This window comes from Orcinus orca, chromosome 1 (assembly GCF_937001465.1).
Source record: "Orcinus orca chromosome 1, mOrcOrc1.1, whole genome shotgun sequence".
Lineage (NCBI taxonomy): Eukaryota > Metazoa > Chordata > Mammalia > Artiodactyla > Delphinidae > Orcinus > Orcinus orca.
In genome coordinates this window covers 203,429,564-203,443,894 of record NC_064559.1, presented here as the reverse complement: position 1 = coordinate 203,443,894, position 14,331 = coordinate 203,429,564, and the positions used below count along the sequence as shown (strand labels likewise).

At 51.1% G+C, this 14,331-nt stretch overlaps 1 protein-coding gene across 1 annotated transcript in view; it reads right to left on the bottom strand.

Moving 5' to 3' along the window:
- Positions 1–10,009: 10,009 nt before the first annotated feature.
- The window catches only part of LOC117202358 (basic proline-rich protein-like), a 447,146-nt gene continuing 442,824 nt past the window's right edge, over positions 10,010–14,331 (bottom strand). Inside the window, exon 2 of the mRNA XM_049696112.1 lies at positions 10,010–10,174. The gene's annotated coding sequence lies outside the window, so the exon portion shown is untranslated. The remainder of the gene's footprint in view (positions 10,175–14,331) is intronic.

The window sequence follows — 14,331 nt, the reverse complement described above, 5'->3', positions numbered from 1 at the left end:
GTCAGTGCTGGGAGAAGGGCAGCGTTTACTGTAAGTTTCTGCCTCTGCTCCCACTCATATCTGCCCTAGACTTGTTTGTTGAGCTGTGATTCATCCTTAGGCTCGTACACACCTTCCTCAACCCTCCCTTCACCTCAAGGAGCATCATTATAAGGAAAATGAAGCTGAGGGACGTCTGGGTCTGGGGACACTGGAAGGCTTGGGGGGGTGCGGTGTCCTAGGCACAGGTGGTTAGTTTAGTTCAGCCTGGACCACGCGTGGCCTTGTTGGGCCCGTGGTGCCCTGACACCACGTGGGGATGCCTTATCTGGCATCATGGTCCTCATTTTCCAAACAAGGATGTGGAGGCTCAGAGGTGGAGGGGGGTCTTGCCCACAGTCCCAGGACTGGTCAGGGGCAGAGCAGGACCAGACCCCCAGACCCGATGGACAGACTGTCCAAAAAGGCAGCTCCGGGCAAAGCTGGTCCTCCAGCTTCGTTCTCTCTTCCCTCTCCTGCCAGAGGCTGTTGGGGTGAGGGTAGGAAGGCTCCATGCCAGACTCTTTGCTGCCTAGGGCTGAAAAGCACTGGGCATCCTCGGTGGCCTTGCTGGTGGGGAGTGGTGACTTAAACAAATACATATGCACACGTGAGTGTTGCAAGTTAAGTTTTATCTGGGGCAAAATGAGGACCGCAGCCCGGGAGACAACGTTTCAGATAACTCTGAGAAACTGCCCCGATATATAGGAGTTTTGCAACGAAGGGCAGGTAATCGGAACGTCAAAAGATTATTGTCAAATAAAGAGAACCAGATATCTTAAGTTAGGAATTTAGCGCTTTTCTATGTATGGGAAGGTGCAAGATTCTGGGCTCACTGAAATCATTCCTCTGATATGCACCTTAGCTATCTGGGGCCTGTATTTTCACATCTTGAGTTTCCTCAGGGCTCACCAGCTCCCATTGGAGGGCTACAATCATTGGTGACCGCGACATCCTTTGTTTATTGATATGGCAGGAAATATTCCACTTATAAATAATCCATTCCATTTATAAATACTCAATTTATCAGGAGGGACTTTTAATATGCCAATCAGTTACTCACTGAGTGCCTAACTCTTCAGGTCCATTCATCCAAGTATTCATTCATTCATTCATAAAAATCTTAAAGGAGCAGCTGCTCTGTGCCAGACATGGCTCCAGGGCTTTCATCCCAGGCTGTTCCTGGCAATTACTCAGCCTCTTGTAGGCCTCTGGGGACAGGCCTCCCTTCCGTGCTGCCCAGGCAGCCCATGCCATCCTGGGTTACTCTGACATCTAGAAGGTCTTTAGGATGTGCTGAAATCTATCTCCTCGCAGCATCTACCCATTGGTCCTGGTTCTGGAAACTGCGGCTATGTAAGCAAGATGTGTCCACCTTCCTCAGAAATGCCTCCCAGTGAGGTGAAGACAGAGACCCCTGAGGGCCCCCCCGCCCCCCGAGGTCTCCCAGACCACCCAGGGCCTCCAACGTTTATTCCTCATGCGCCATGGGCGTCAAGCCTGCTCGCAATGTCACTGGGTGGACGTGCATTGTAACAAAATAGCTTCAACCGAGGAGGTCAACGGAAGGCCCGGACCAGCAATCTCAGCTAACGATAGTCAGCAAAGAATTGCAAACTACCATGTTAAGCTTAAGCACAAAGCAAAGTTTATTTAAGCATAGGTACACTCTCAGAGAGGGAGAGAGAGAGAGAGAGAGAGAGAGAGCACTTGGGCTGTTTCAGCGAAGTGAAGCAAGCCCAAAGCAAAGTTCATCGAAGCAAAGGTGCACTCTCAGAGAGAGAGAGAGCGGGCTGTTTCTGCGAATTGAAAGCAGCATTCCTATACAGGCTTAAGGGCTCTTTTAAGGAGCACTTTGCAGGGAGGCGGGGGTGAGGGACAGGGGATCACTATTTGATTGACAGTCCCAAGCTCTGCAACGAGTTTACAGCTGTGCATGCTCTCACCACTGAATCGCTAAGAAACACCCACTTGGGGGCAAAACCACAGTGTAGATTTTATTATAATTATGATATAATGAGTTTGGGTTTACTATAGGTTATACGTCTGTCTAGTCTGGGCATGCACAGCCTGGGGACCTCCTCTTGTGTTACGGTGCCCCTCTTTATCAGGATAAGCTGCCCACCACACGGCCATAGTTTCACCTGTTCTGGGTTTCTTCTTGTTTTTCTCTCCATTGTCACCTCCTTGCTGCTAATGTCTGACTAACTACCTAACATTACCGGTTCATCCATTCCACAAATGTTTATCAAGCACCTACTGTGTGCCAGGGAGTGTTCTGGAGGCTTCAGGTGCCTCCAGGCCAGCACACCAGGTCTCTGCCTCATGGAGCTGGCATTCCTCCAGGTTGACAGACAGTGAATGGACGGTGCTCCTTGCAGTGGAGAAGCTTCTAACCAGGTAGTGTGAGAGGGCCTCAGCTACCCTAGGTGGGGAAAACAGGACGGCCTCTCCCTGGGAGGTGGGGACAACACAGGAGTGAGAACTGGAGGAACAGGACTGAGGCCAGTGTGGTGAGTGGTGTGAGATGGTGGCGGGGAAGCAGGGAATAACACGGACTTCTGTCTGTGGTTGGAGGGTTGTGCCGGGGAAGTGACATCTGTCTGTCTGCTGGGGATGGGGCAGGACGGGGAGCCGGAGGCCCCGCTGTTGCTGTGGTCCAGGGGAGGGGTGGGTGGAGACGTGAAAAGAGGAGAGTACTTTGGAGCTAGAATCGATAGGACCTGAGTATGGATTGGGTGTGAGTGCAGAGGGCAAGATGGGAATGGGGGAACCTGTCCAGATTTGAGGGCTCTGCACCTGGTTGAATGGTGGTGTCGTTTACGGAGGTGGGAAAACTGGGTATGGGACAGAAAGGTGTTTTGGAGAAAAGCACGAGTTCTGTTTTGCACATGTCCAGTGTCAGTGTGGGGTTGAGTGTTGGAGTGGGGAGCTCTCTGCAGAGCTTGGGGCCCTGATGTGGTGCTGCCTGGCGGGGCTGGGGTGGGGTGGGGTGGGGATGGGGGAGGGAGCATCAACCCTCCCTCAATGGAGCCACCTTGCTTCTACTGATGTGGGCCAAGACCCCACATCTTTTGGGGGACACTGTTGATTCATTCCAACCCAACGGTAGGATCTTCCATTCATCCTGGTTACACGGCATGGGGATCTTAGTTCCTCAACCAGGATCAAACATGTGCCCCCCCCAGTGGAAACTCGGAGTCTTAATGGCTGGACCGCCAGGGAATTCCATCTCATCCTGGTTACATTTGATATTCGTTTTCTCTTGCTGATGTAACAATCACAAATTCGGTGGTTTACAACAGCACAAATTTATGACCTTATAGCTCTGAAGGTCAAAAGTCTAAATAAAACAGGTCACAGCAGGGCTGCATTTCTTCCGGATACATTAGGGGGAAATCTGTTTCCTCACCTTTTCCAGCTCCCAGAGGCTGCCTGTACTCCTTAGCTCATGGCCCCCAGTCACTCTGGCCTCTGCTTTCATTGTTCCAGTTCCTTCTCTGACTCCGCCCCTCCTGCCTCCCTCTTATAAGGACCCCTGTGATTACATAGGGGCCACCAGGATGATCCAGAGTGATCTCCGCATCTCAAGACCCTAAACTTAGTCACGTCAGCATGGCCCCTTTTGCTGTATAAGGTAACATACTCACAAATTGCAGGAATTAGGACGCGGACGTTTTTAAAAATAAACATTTGTATTTATTACAGAAAAAGTAGAAAATAAACATACAGAGAAGAAAATTAAAAGCACCTATAAGCTCACTTAGTGTGTATCCTTTTTTTTTTAATTTTTATTTTATATTGCAGTATAGTTGACTTACAGTGTTGTGTTAGTTTCAGGTGTACAGCAAAGTGATTCATTTAAACATATACATATATCTATTCTTTTTCAGATTATTCTTCCATATAGGTTATTACAGAATATTGAGTAGAGTTCCCTGTGCTATACACACAGGGAACTCTTGTTGATTATCTATTTTATATATAGTAGTGTATGCATGTTAATCCCAAACTCCTAATTTATCCCTCCCTGCCACCTTTCCCCTTTGGTAACAGTAAGTTTGTTTTCTATGTCTATGAATCTCTTTCTGTTTTGTAAATAAGTTCATTTGTATAATTTTTTTAGATTCCACATATAAGTGATATGATATTTGTCTTTGTCTGACTTACTTTACTTAGTATGATAATCTCTAGGTCCATCCATGTTGCTGCAAATGGCATTATTTCATTCTTTTTCATGGCTGAGTAGTATTCCATTGTATATATGTACCACATCTTCTTTATCCATTCGTCTGGTGATGGACATTTATGTTGTTTCCATAGGTTGTGGACATTTTTTTTTTTTTTTTGCTGTACGCGGGCCTCTCACTGTTGTGGCCTCTCCCGTTGCGGAGCACAGGCTCCGGACGCACAGGCTCAGTGGCCATGGCTCACGGGCCCAGCCGCTCTGCGGCACGTGGGATCCTCCCGGACCGGGGCACGAACCCGTGTCCCCTGCATCGTCAGGCGGACTCTCAACCACTGCGCCACCAGGGAAGCCCGGTTGTGGACATTTTTGAGGACCATTATTCCACCTACCACATACTTCATGTCATCTTTTTTAAAAAGTCTTTCTTAAAATTGAAGTATAGTTGACATACAATATTTTATTAGTTTCAGATATACAGCATAGTGATGCGACATTTATTAATATGTACTTTACGAATTGATCATCACAATAAGTCTAGTAACCATCTGTCACCACACATATTACAATGTTAGTGACAATATATTCCCTGTGCTGTACATTACATCCACATGACTTAATTAATTTTATAACTGGAAGTTTATACCTTTTAATCCCCTTCATCTATTTTGCCCCCACTCCGCAACCCTGTCAAATCTTTTTTTGGAGACAGTAGAACATCATGGTTAAGGGTCAGCCTGCCAAGTTTACACCCTGCCTCTGACACTTACCATATGGTGCTCTTGGGCAGGTTAAGTCACTTCTCTGGGCCTCAGTTTCCCCATCCATAGAATGGGGATACTCATAGTAGCTAACTTGTAGGGCTGATGGAAGGATTATATGGAATATTAGATGAAAAGTGCTGAGAACAGCTCCTGGCATGTGGTGAGGGCTGTGTGGAGGTAAGCCATTATTAAGTGCCTGTTGTATGCTGGGCATCGTGGATGCAGGATGCAGGTGAACCAGTTACAGTCCCTGCCCTTCAGGGCGGCAGCATGGGAAGTGGAACATGGAAGGCAGTGTAATCAGTACTGTGTGGAGAACTGTCCCACGCCTGCGGGAGCCCACAAGTTCCTGTCCTCACCTCTGCCTGGGTTGGAGGGGAAAAGCTCCTGGAGGGATGGAGGAGGTGGCCAGCCTGTATAGTTTGGGATGACAGGCTCTGTGCCATGGATACTGCCAACGTCCTCACCAACATCGAGGTCACATGGACCATCAGCAAGGGCGTCTGGGGCGGGCCCGGGGCTTGCTCTGGAAGCTCCGTCAGCAGGTTTCACGTGAGGGGCTCTGCACCTCCAGGGGGCTGAGAACTCCCAGAGGCATCGTCCATGGCCTCATTTCATTGCCTGCCGTGAGCCCCACATTATTCCTGTGCTCGGGGAGGGCATGGTCCCCTGAAATGGTTCCAACCGTCCAGGACCATGAAACTCCTAAACCAAACCTTCACCTTCCCACCCAGGACACATGCTCTCTCTGTCCCGACAGTCTGGGGGTGGGGCTGGGAGGACAGAGATGGTCCCTGCCGACGCCATCTGGGCAGGTGGGCTGACGCTGGGGAAGGCATCCCAGGCACCTCCAAGAGGGCTTGGAAAGCCGAAGTACCACTGGGGAGCTGACTCTCCGCCCATCCTTACTCTTTGACACCATCAAGTTTTCATTGGCGTTGCTAGTGTCCCTTGGTGACTGGCTCTACAGGGGACTGTTATTCCAGGAAGGGGGTGGACTTTACCACGTCTGAGGTATAGCTGAGTGTGCATTTCGGACACTTGCTGTGGCCCCAGGACCTCCAGGAAGGCTATTATCTGAACAACAGGCTCACATGGCTGGCTTGGGGTTTCTCCTGGACAGGAGGGGCGTCAGTGGGAAGCGAGGAGTAAGAAGTTGCAGAATTTGGGCTCCGAGGCCAGACCTTGGTTTTGTTACTCACCTCCATCCTGTCCAACCCCTCACATATTAGCTGCTCTACAACCCTTAGTGGCTCCCTACTGCCAAAGGCAGTATTTCCCAAAGTCACTTCCAGGGAATCGTAGTTCCACGAGGAAAGGGCTCTACAGCCAGCTAAGTTTGGGAAACAGTTTGTCTGCTCTGTTCCCACCCCGAACCTTTCCTTGGAGAATCAGGCAGCAAGTAAGCAGATAAAACGCTCTGAGAAACCGCTCAAATGGAACCCAGGGATTCTTTGTGTTTCCTTTCTTGTTTTGCTTGTCACCTGCTGACATCCTGCAGCACCAGTGTTTGCTGGAACGCAGGGTGGGAAACGAGAGTTCAGTCAGTGCAGACTGAGGCCCTGAGTCCTGGGCCTCCTGTCCTGCTTTCAATGTCTAGCCCATCAAGACACTGAATGCCCCACAGCTCTATTCTTGCCGGCCTCTGTACCTTTGCCTCTGCGGAGCTTTCTGTCTGAGATTCCCTCCCCTCAAGAATCCTTCAACAAAACAAAGCAAAACAAAACAACCCCCAAAACGGAAGTTCTCCTCCAAGAACCATCATGAATCCCCCATTAGTTCTTTTTCTCTGTTTATCTCATGACTCTTATGTTATTCCACTTTGTGCTAGTGATTCGTGTATTTTCCTGATCCCATCTGTGAGGGTCCCCTTCATCATTCATTCCATGGATTGTTATTTAGTGTCTCCCATGTGCCTGTCCTGGGAGCTGTCTTCACGAAACATCACTGTCTGGAGTTGGCCTCTGTGTCGTCCCCAGCACGTAGCACAGGGCCTGGTTCCTGCTGGGCCTTCAGTGAATGAGTGGTAGAGGGGACTCAGGGTTACTCTTTGTCTTCTCGGGAGGGGCCCTGTTTTCTTTTCTTTTTTAAACCCCACATTTGTTTATTTATTTATTTTTGGCTGTGTTGGGTCTTCGTTTCTGCGCGGGGGCTTTCTCTAGTTGTGGCAAGCGGAGGCCACTCTTCATCGTAGTGCGCGGGCCTCTCACTATCGCGGCCTCTCTTGTTGCGGAGCATAGGCTCTAGAGCGCAGGCTCAGTAGTTGTGGTTCACGGGCCTAGTTGCTCTGCGGCATGTGGGGTCCTCCCAGACCAGGGCTCGAACCCGTGTCCCCTGCATTAGCAGGCAGATTCTCAACCACTGTGCCACCAGGGAAGCCCTTATTTTCTTATTGTGACTGTCATTACTACAAAATCAGTGGCTTGAAACAACACAGATTATTATCTTTCAGGTCTGTAGTTCTTAAGTCCGAAATGGTTGTCCCTGGGCTGGAATCAAGGTGTAGGCGGGTCTGTGCTCCTCTCTGGAGGCTCCAGGGGAGAATCCAGTCCCTTGTCTTTCTGGCTGCCAGAGTCCACCTGCACTCCTTGGCTCGTGGCCCCTTCCTCCGTCTTCACTCCAGCTGCATAGCATCCATCTGATGCTGCACCCGTCCTGTCTCCTTCTCTGACACGCTGACTCTGACTCTTCAGCCTCCCTCTTTGCACTTTTAAGGACCCTTGTGGTTACATTGTGCCCCCTATAATCCAGGATCATCACCCCTTCTCAAGGTCACCGATTAGCAATTTTAATTCCATCTGCCACCTTAATTCCCCATTGCCATTTAAGGTGACATAGGTTCTGGGGATTAGGGTGTGGACATCTTTGGAGGGGGACTATTCCGCTGACCACAGACCCCTTCCTTTTTTTTTTTTGAATTGGTACAATTCTTTTTTAAAAAAATTAATTAATTAATGTTTGGCTGCACTGGGTCTTCGTTTCTGCACGCAGGCTTTCTCTAGTTGTGGCGAGCGGAGGCTACTCTTTGTTACCTTGTGTGGGCGTCTCATTGCGGTGGCTCTTCTTGTTGCGGAGCACGGGCTCTAGGCGCGTGGGCTTCAACAGTTGTGGCACATGGTCTCAGTAGTTGTGGCGCACGGGCTTAGTTGCTCCGCGGCATGTGGGATCTTCCTGGACCAGGACTCGAACCCGTGTCCCCTGCATCGGCAGGTGGATTCTTAACCACTGCGCCTCCAGGGAAGTCCCACACAGACCTCTTCTCATCTTCCTGCATCCCACATGGAAGATACTCAGTGAGGATAAACTCATCAACTCTCATAAACTTCATCTCAGAGGAGGTGCTTACCTGTTTCTCCTGCCAGGGGCTCCAGGCTCCTTCCTCTTCCTTCCAGGCTCTTTCTGTATCTACTGTCTTTGGGTTTTATCTCCAGCTATGAGGCCAGGCTGCATGGAGCCATACACAGTTCCCCTCAGCTTCCTGGAGACCAGAGGTAGGAACTGGATCCCGAACATAGGTGTGATGGCCGTGAGGGATACGGCCAGGACAGGGACACGCTGTGTGTCATGGGTGTGTGTAAAGTCGGGGAGGAGGATGACTTCAGTTTCATGTGGTCTCTTGGTCTGGAGCTCAGGTGAACCCTCAGGGTGGAGGGAGGGTTCAGATCCCCCAGGACTAGGAGATGACAAAGCCCAGCCTGTTGGCAGAATAGCCTAGTGGTTACTTACTAGGTTTCTGTGGCCAGAAACCCGTGAACATGTCACCTTATACGGCAATGAGAATTTTGGAGCTGTGATTAAGGGTACAGACCTTGAGATGGGGAGATTAGCCTGGATTATCCAGGTGGGCCCAATGTCCTCACACGAGTCCTTAAAAGCAGAGAAACTTTCCTGGCTGCATTAAAGAGAGATGACACAAAAGAAGAGGGAGATGTGATAGGAGAAGGACTCTCCCCACTGTTGGGTGCTTTACAGATGGAGGAAGGGGGCCGCAAGCCAAGGAATGCGGCAGCCTCTAGAAGCTGGAACGACTTTAGTTGACAGCAAAGAGACGGGACCTCAGTCTTAACCACAAGGAAATGGATTTTCCCCTAGAGCCTCCAGCAAGGACAGAGCCTTGTCCACATCTTGATTTTCGCCTGCTGAGACCTGACCTGGATGGGGGTGATCAGGGAGTGGGGGGCGTGCCTGGGGAAGAGGAATGCATGAATGAGATCTGAAGGATGAGTTGGGATGTGCTGGACCTGGTGGATGGGATGCTCAGGGGAACAGTGTGTACAAGGCTGCTGGAGGGTGCACGTGGGAATGGGAAGAAGGCTGGTGGGAGAGGGCGCCTGAGGTTGCACAGGCCAGATGGGCCAGGGCTGGCCCGGCAGGGTCTCTTGGGCCACTGTCAGGACTTTGGCCTTTGTCCATAGTTCGGTTGGAAGCCATCTCCTCATCTTCAACAGGGCGGAGGGGAGGAGGCCAGATCTGTGTTTTGAAAAGATCGCTCTGGCGTCTGCACTGTAAGTGGGATGCGGGGGATGGGTGGATGTGAGGAGACCCTGGCTGGCCATTCTCAAGCCCAGAGGCGGGGAGGTGAGGAAGAGTTGGTGGGTTTGAGAGTAGAGCTGGAGGTTAAGCAGACGGGACGAGGGAAGCAGAGCCTGCTGGATAAGAGCCTGAGCCACATGGCTAAGGCCAAATCCTGTCTCTAACACTGCCTAGCTGTGGGACTTGAGGCAAGTTTCTTAACACCGCCGTGCCTCAGTTTCCCCATCTGTAAAATGGGATAGATGGTAGGTCTAGGTGAGGCCTGGGATTCTGCATTTCTAGCAAGTTCCCAAGTGGTACCAATGCCACTGGGCTCCGACACCTCACCGTGAGTAATAGAGGTGCGGGTGGGGTGCGCCTCCCAGCTCTGCCCAGCTCCGGCCCTTGTGGGTATTTTGCATCTGACCTGACTCCTCCATCTCCCGCCCCAGCGCCTCGCCCTCAGCTCTAGGCTCTCGGCTTCTACAGGTATGGCCTTGCTCCTGTGTCTCTGCAGCTGTGGCCAGGTGGGGCTTTTTTTTTTTTTTTTTTTTTTTTGCGGTACACGGGCCTCTCACTGTTGTGGCCTCTCCCGTTGCGGAGCACAGGCTCCGGACACGCAGGCTCAGCGGCCATGGCTCACGGGCCCAGCCGCTCTGCGGCATGTGGGATCTTCCCGGACCGGGGCACGAACCTGGGTCCCCTGCATCGTCAGGCGGACTCTCAACCACTGCGCCACCAGGGAAGCCCCAGGTGGGGCTTTTGGAAAGTGAAATTTACCAGGTTTTGTAGGGAAAACCAAATCAACCTGAAAATAAGTCTAGAAATGGGAAGGTTTCAGGCCACTCCGTCTTTATCTTGATGCCACTAAGCTTGGGCCACAGGCCTCTGGTTACATAGCTCATCACCCTGTGGACAACTTGCTCTGCCTCAAACCTGCTGGGGAACCCCATCCAAAAGCCCCCCCCTCCCAGGCCTCGGACTTCCCCCTCCCACTCTCCCCTTTCTGACCCCCCCTTCCCTCCCAGGCTGGGGTCAGAGGGTGGCCCAGCTGTCTCTCCCCCTTCCCCAGGGGCAGCAGGCGTTGATGGGCCATCCAGGGTCTGGGCCCACGGCCAGCGGAAACTGGCAGGGCCCTCACAATTCAGAGGCTGCTGTAGACGCCGGGGCTGCTGCTTTCTCTGCCAGGAGCTGCTATGGGTGAAGGGCCCATGTGAGTGGGTAGTAGGAGACCAAGGGGGGTGGAGGCAGTGGGGCAGATGGGGAGATGGCAGAAGGAGGGCAATGAATGGGGCCGGGGGTGAGGGCTGAGCCCGGGTGGGGGCCAGCTTTGGGGTACCACGGACAACGCTGCTAAGGCAAAGCTCAGGGCCCCGGTTCCACCCCTCTCTAGTTTCCGGGCTGGGAACACCCTGGGAAGATGGGGTTGCCTCCCCGACTGGAGTGCCGGCCCTGGACGGAGTTCTGGGACCCGTCAGCTCTCCAGCACACAGTAGGTGTTTGGTGTAGCCCTGGAGTGGTCAGGTCAGCTGACTGGACTCAGAGCCTGACCCTCCACAAGATGTGTGCTCTTGGGCAGACTCTTCACCTCTCCCAGACAGATTTCTGTGCTAATAGGGTCTCACAGGGCCCTTGGGCTCAGTAAGTGCTGTTGTTACTTCTGCAACGTGTGTGCATTGCATTGACCCATTTTCTGGGCGCTTGTAAAGCTATGACATCATAGTCAAAGAAAAGTCCCAAGTGTCTTTTCCAGAGAAGGCCAGTCACAGGGGCCTGGGGATGTCTGGGGTGAGTGCTAGGGGATGGGGTGAGCTATGCCCCAGCCTGGACCCCACCTACATCTCTGGGAATGGCTGGGGGGAGCCGGGGTCGGCCCCTCCATGGGGTCGGGGGGGCCAGCCCTTCTCCCATAAGCCCCACCCGGGAACGGAGGCCCCCAAGTTCTCCACTCCCTTCTTGGGGCTCTGGTGGGCTTCAGCTGGACATCCTGGCTGAAATCCCACTGTCCCTGGGGACGGTGAGAAGATCGCGCCCCCTGGTGGCAAACTACGGATTTACACAGATTTATTGTTGAAAAGAGCTGCCCTCTCCTTCCTGAGCACTTAGAATCCTAGGGGGTGCTACTCTTTACACATGCGGTTTTGTACAATTGCTTTATTTCGCTCTCTCTCTTTATGTATACACTTTATTCTTATCATCTTTTACTGAACCTTTGGCTAGTTAGTTGCAGACATTTTGATCCTTCACCCCTACATATTTTAGCATGTTTCTTCTACAAAAAGGACATCTCTTACATAAACAAGTTTTCAGGCATTCAGCTTGATAGAACATAATCAAATGTAAAGCCCATATTCAAATCTCACCAGTTATCTCAATATTCTCCTTTATAGCATATCCCCCTTCCCAGCCTGATTCAGGATCCAATCCAGACATTGCGTTCAGTTCTCCAGTCTTTAGTCTCCTTTATACTGGAACATTCCACAGCTCTTCCTCATCTTTCATGCAGTGGCATTTTTAGAGTCCAGGCCAGTTGTTTTGTAGAACACCCCTCAGTTTGGGTTTATCTGATGTTTCCTCATGATTTGATTCAGATTGTGGACTTTTGGTAGGAAGACCACCGATGTGATGTGGTGTCCTTCTCAGCACATTGGACCTTTCTCATTTTCATGACGGGCAGCCTGTGGCCCAGAAAGGGAGAGAGAACTGGGGACACAGTGAAGCTCAAAATTTCCTGTCTGCGCTTAGTTGCTGTGTGACCTTGGGTGGGTAACTGCACCTCTCTGAGCTGCAGTTTCCTCATCTGTAATGTGGGGTGGTGATCTGGCCCCTAAGGGCTGGGGGTGGCCTAAAGGAGGTGACGTGTGACTCATGGTTGGTGGCGGGGGAGTGATAGGTAATACCATGGGTTCCCTCTTCTTCTCTGCCCCTCCCAGCCCTCCACTGACCCAGGGTGAGGTGGCAGGAGATGAAGGATAAGCATTTGGGCTCCCCTCAGCTGTCCCCTCAGGCCCTGGGAGAGTGATCAGGGCCACGTCCCCGTCAGAGCCCACAGCTATCAGTGAGAGGAGCAGGCAGGCCAGGAGGGGAAAACCCAGGCCAAGGGCCCAGAATTTCCCACACAATCAGCAGGCCTAGCAGGGCTGAACCCTCACGCCGCCTGCCCCCCAGCCCACCCCAGCCATAGGCTTCCGAGCTCGCATGGTGAGATGCTGTGGGTCAAGGAGAAGCTTGGGTTGTCCTGGCAGGTCTCTGCCCCTAGACAGGCTCTGTTTACTTGAGAAGAATGAGATTCCGCTGGAGGGGATGGCTGGGCGCCATTGGCAAACAGACTGTCCTCAAGGCCCCGGGCTCTGGATTACATGAGACGCATAAGTGCTGTGTGACTGGTGTCTGCAAATGTAGGTTATGTTTATCATTTCGAATTTATGTGGCAACATTTCAGATGTGCAGACAAAGAAGAATGAAGAATGTAGTTGACACTCCACGTGTCCACCTTCCAGCCACGCTGGCCTCCTTGCTGCTCTCTGCCCATAGCAGACGTATTCGTTTATTATTTTCACAGTTCCCTCGGGTGGAGAAAAGACTAGGGAATCCCCTTGGGCCGGCCAGGCCTCTCCCCAGCAGGTAAAGGGCTTCTGCTTTCCTCCCCCAAACCAAGAAAGCCCCTACCTCATTCATCCCATGAGTGGCCCCCTCCTGTCTGCCAGGCATCATCTCGGATGCTGAAGACACAGAGGTGGGACACAGCTCCCTCCTCCCCTGTCTCCCCCACTCCCTCCCACTCTCCCTTCCTGGAGCTCCCTGTTATGGGTCTTCCCAGAAACCTGCTTCATGCTCTCCTCTCATTCAGCAGGAAGGACAAAGTTCCTTCCGCCAAACTCAGCAGAGGCTCTCCTCTCATGAACCAGCCCCTAACAGAGGGGCTTAGCTTTCAAGGAGCCCTGGGAACACTGGGGAGCTTGTTAAAAATGCCTATTCCTTAAAAAAAATGAGTCCTGACTCTACTTCACACCAGACACCAAAATGAAATCTGAATAGGAAAGGCTAAGTAACACCATCTAGAAGACAATGTAGGAGAATATCTAAATGCATTGGGTGGGCAAATATTGGACATTAAATAGGACATTAACTGTAAAAGTAAAGATGGATACATTGATTGCACTTCATTAGAACTAAGAACCCTGTTCATCACAAGACTCCAGTAAGAAAGTGGAAAGGCAAACCATAAGATGGGAGATGAGGTTTGCAGTGCATATATTCAAAAAGAACTTGTATCCAGAATATATAAAGAATTCCCACGTATCAGGAAGGAAAGTTGGACAATCTAGTTTTTAAAAAAATGGACAAAAGACCTGAATATGCATCTTACAAGAGAGAATATCCAAACAGCTGATAAACATGTGAAAAATACCCAACATCATCACTCATCAGAGAAATGCAAATAAAAGACGCAATGAAATTCCACCATATGCTCACCCAAATGGCTAAAATTAAAAAAAACTGACTATACTAAGTGTTAGCAAAGATGTGGAGCAACTGGAACACACACCCTGCAGTGAAATGTCAATTAGTACAATTTAGAAAACTGTATGGAGAATGAATCAGAGCCAAGCGTACACATACTTTGACCCTACAATTCCACTCCTAGGTATACATCCAATGGAAATGTGTGCATATGTGCACCAAAACACAGGTACAAGAAGGTTCCTAGTGGGATTATTCATAATGATCAAAGAAGTGGAAACAACCCAAAGGTCCATCAAGAGCAGAGTAGAGGGGCTTCCCTGGTGGCGCAGTGGTTGAGAATCTGCCTGCTAATGCAGGGGACATGGGTTCGAGCCCTGGTCTGGG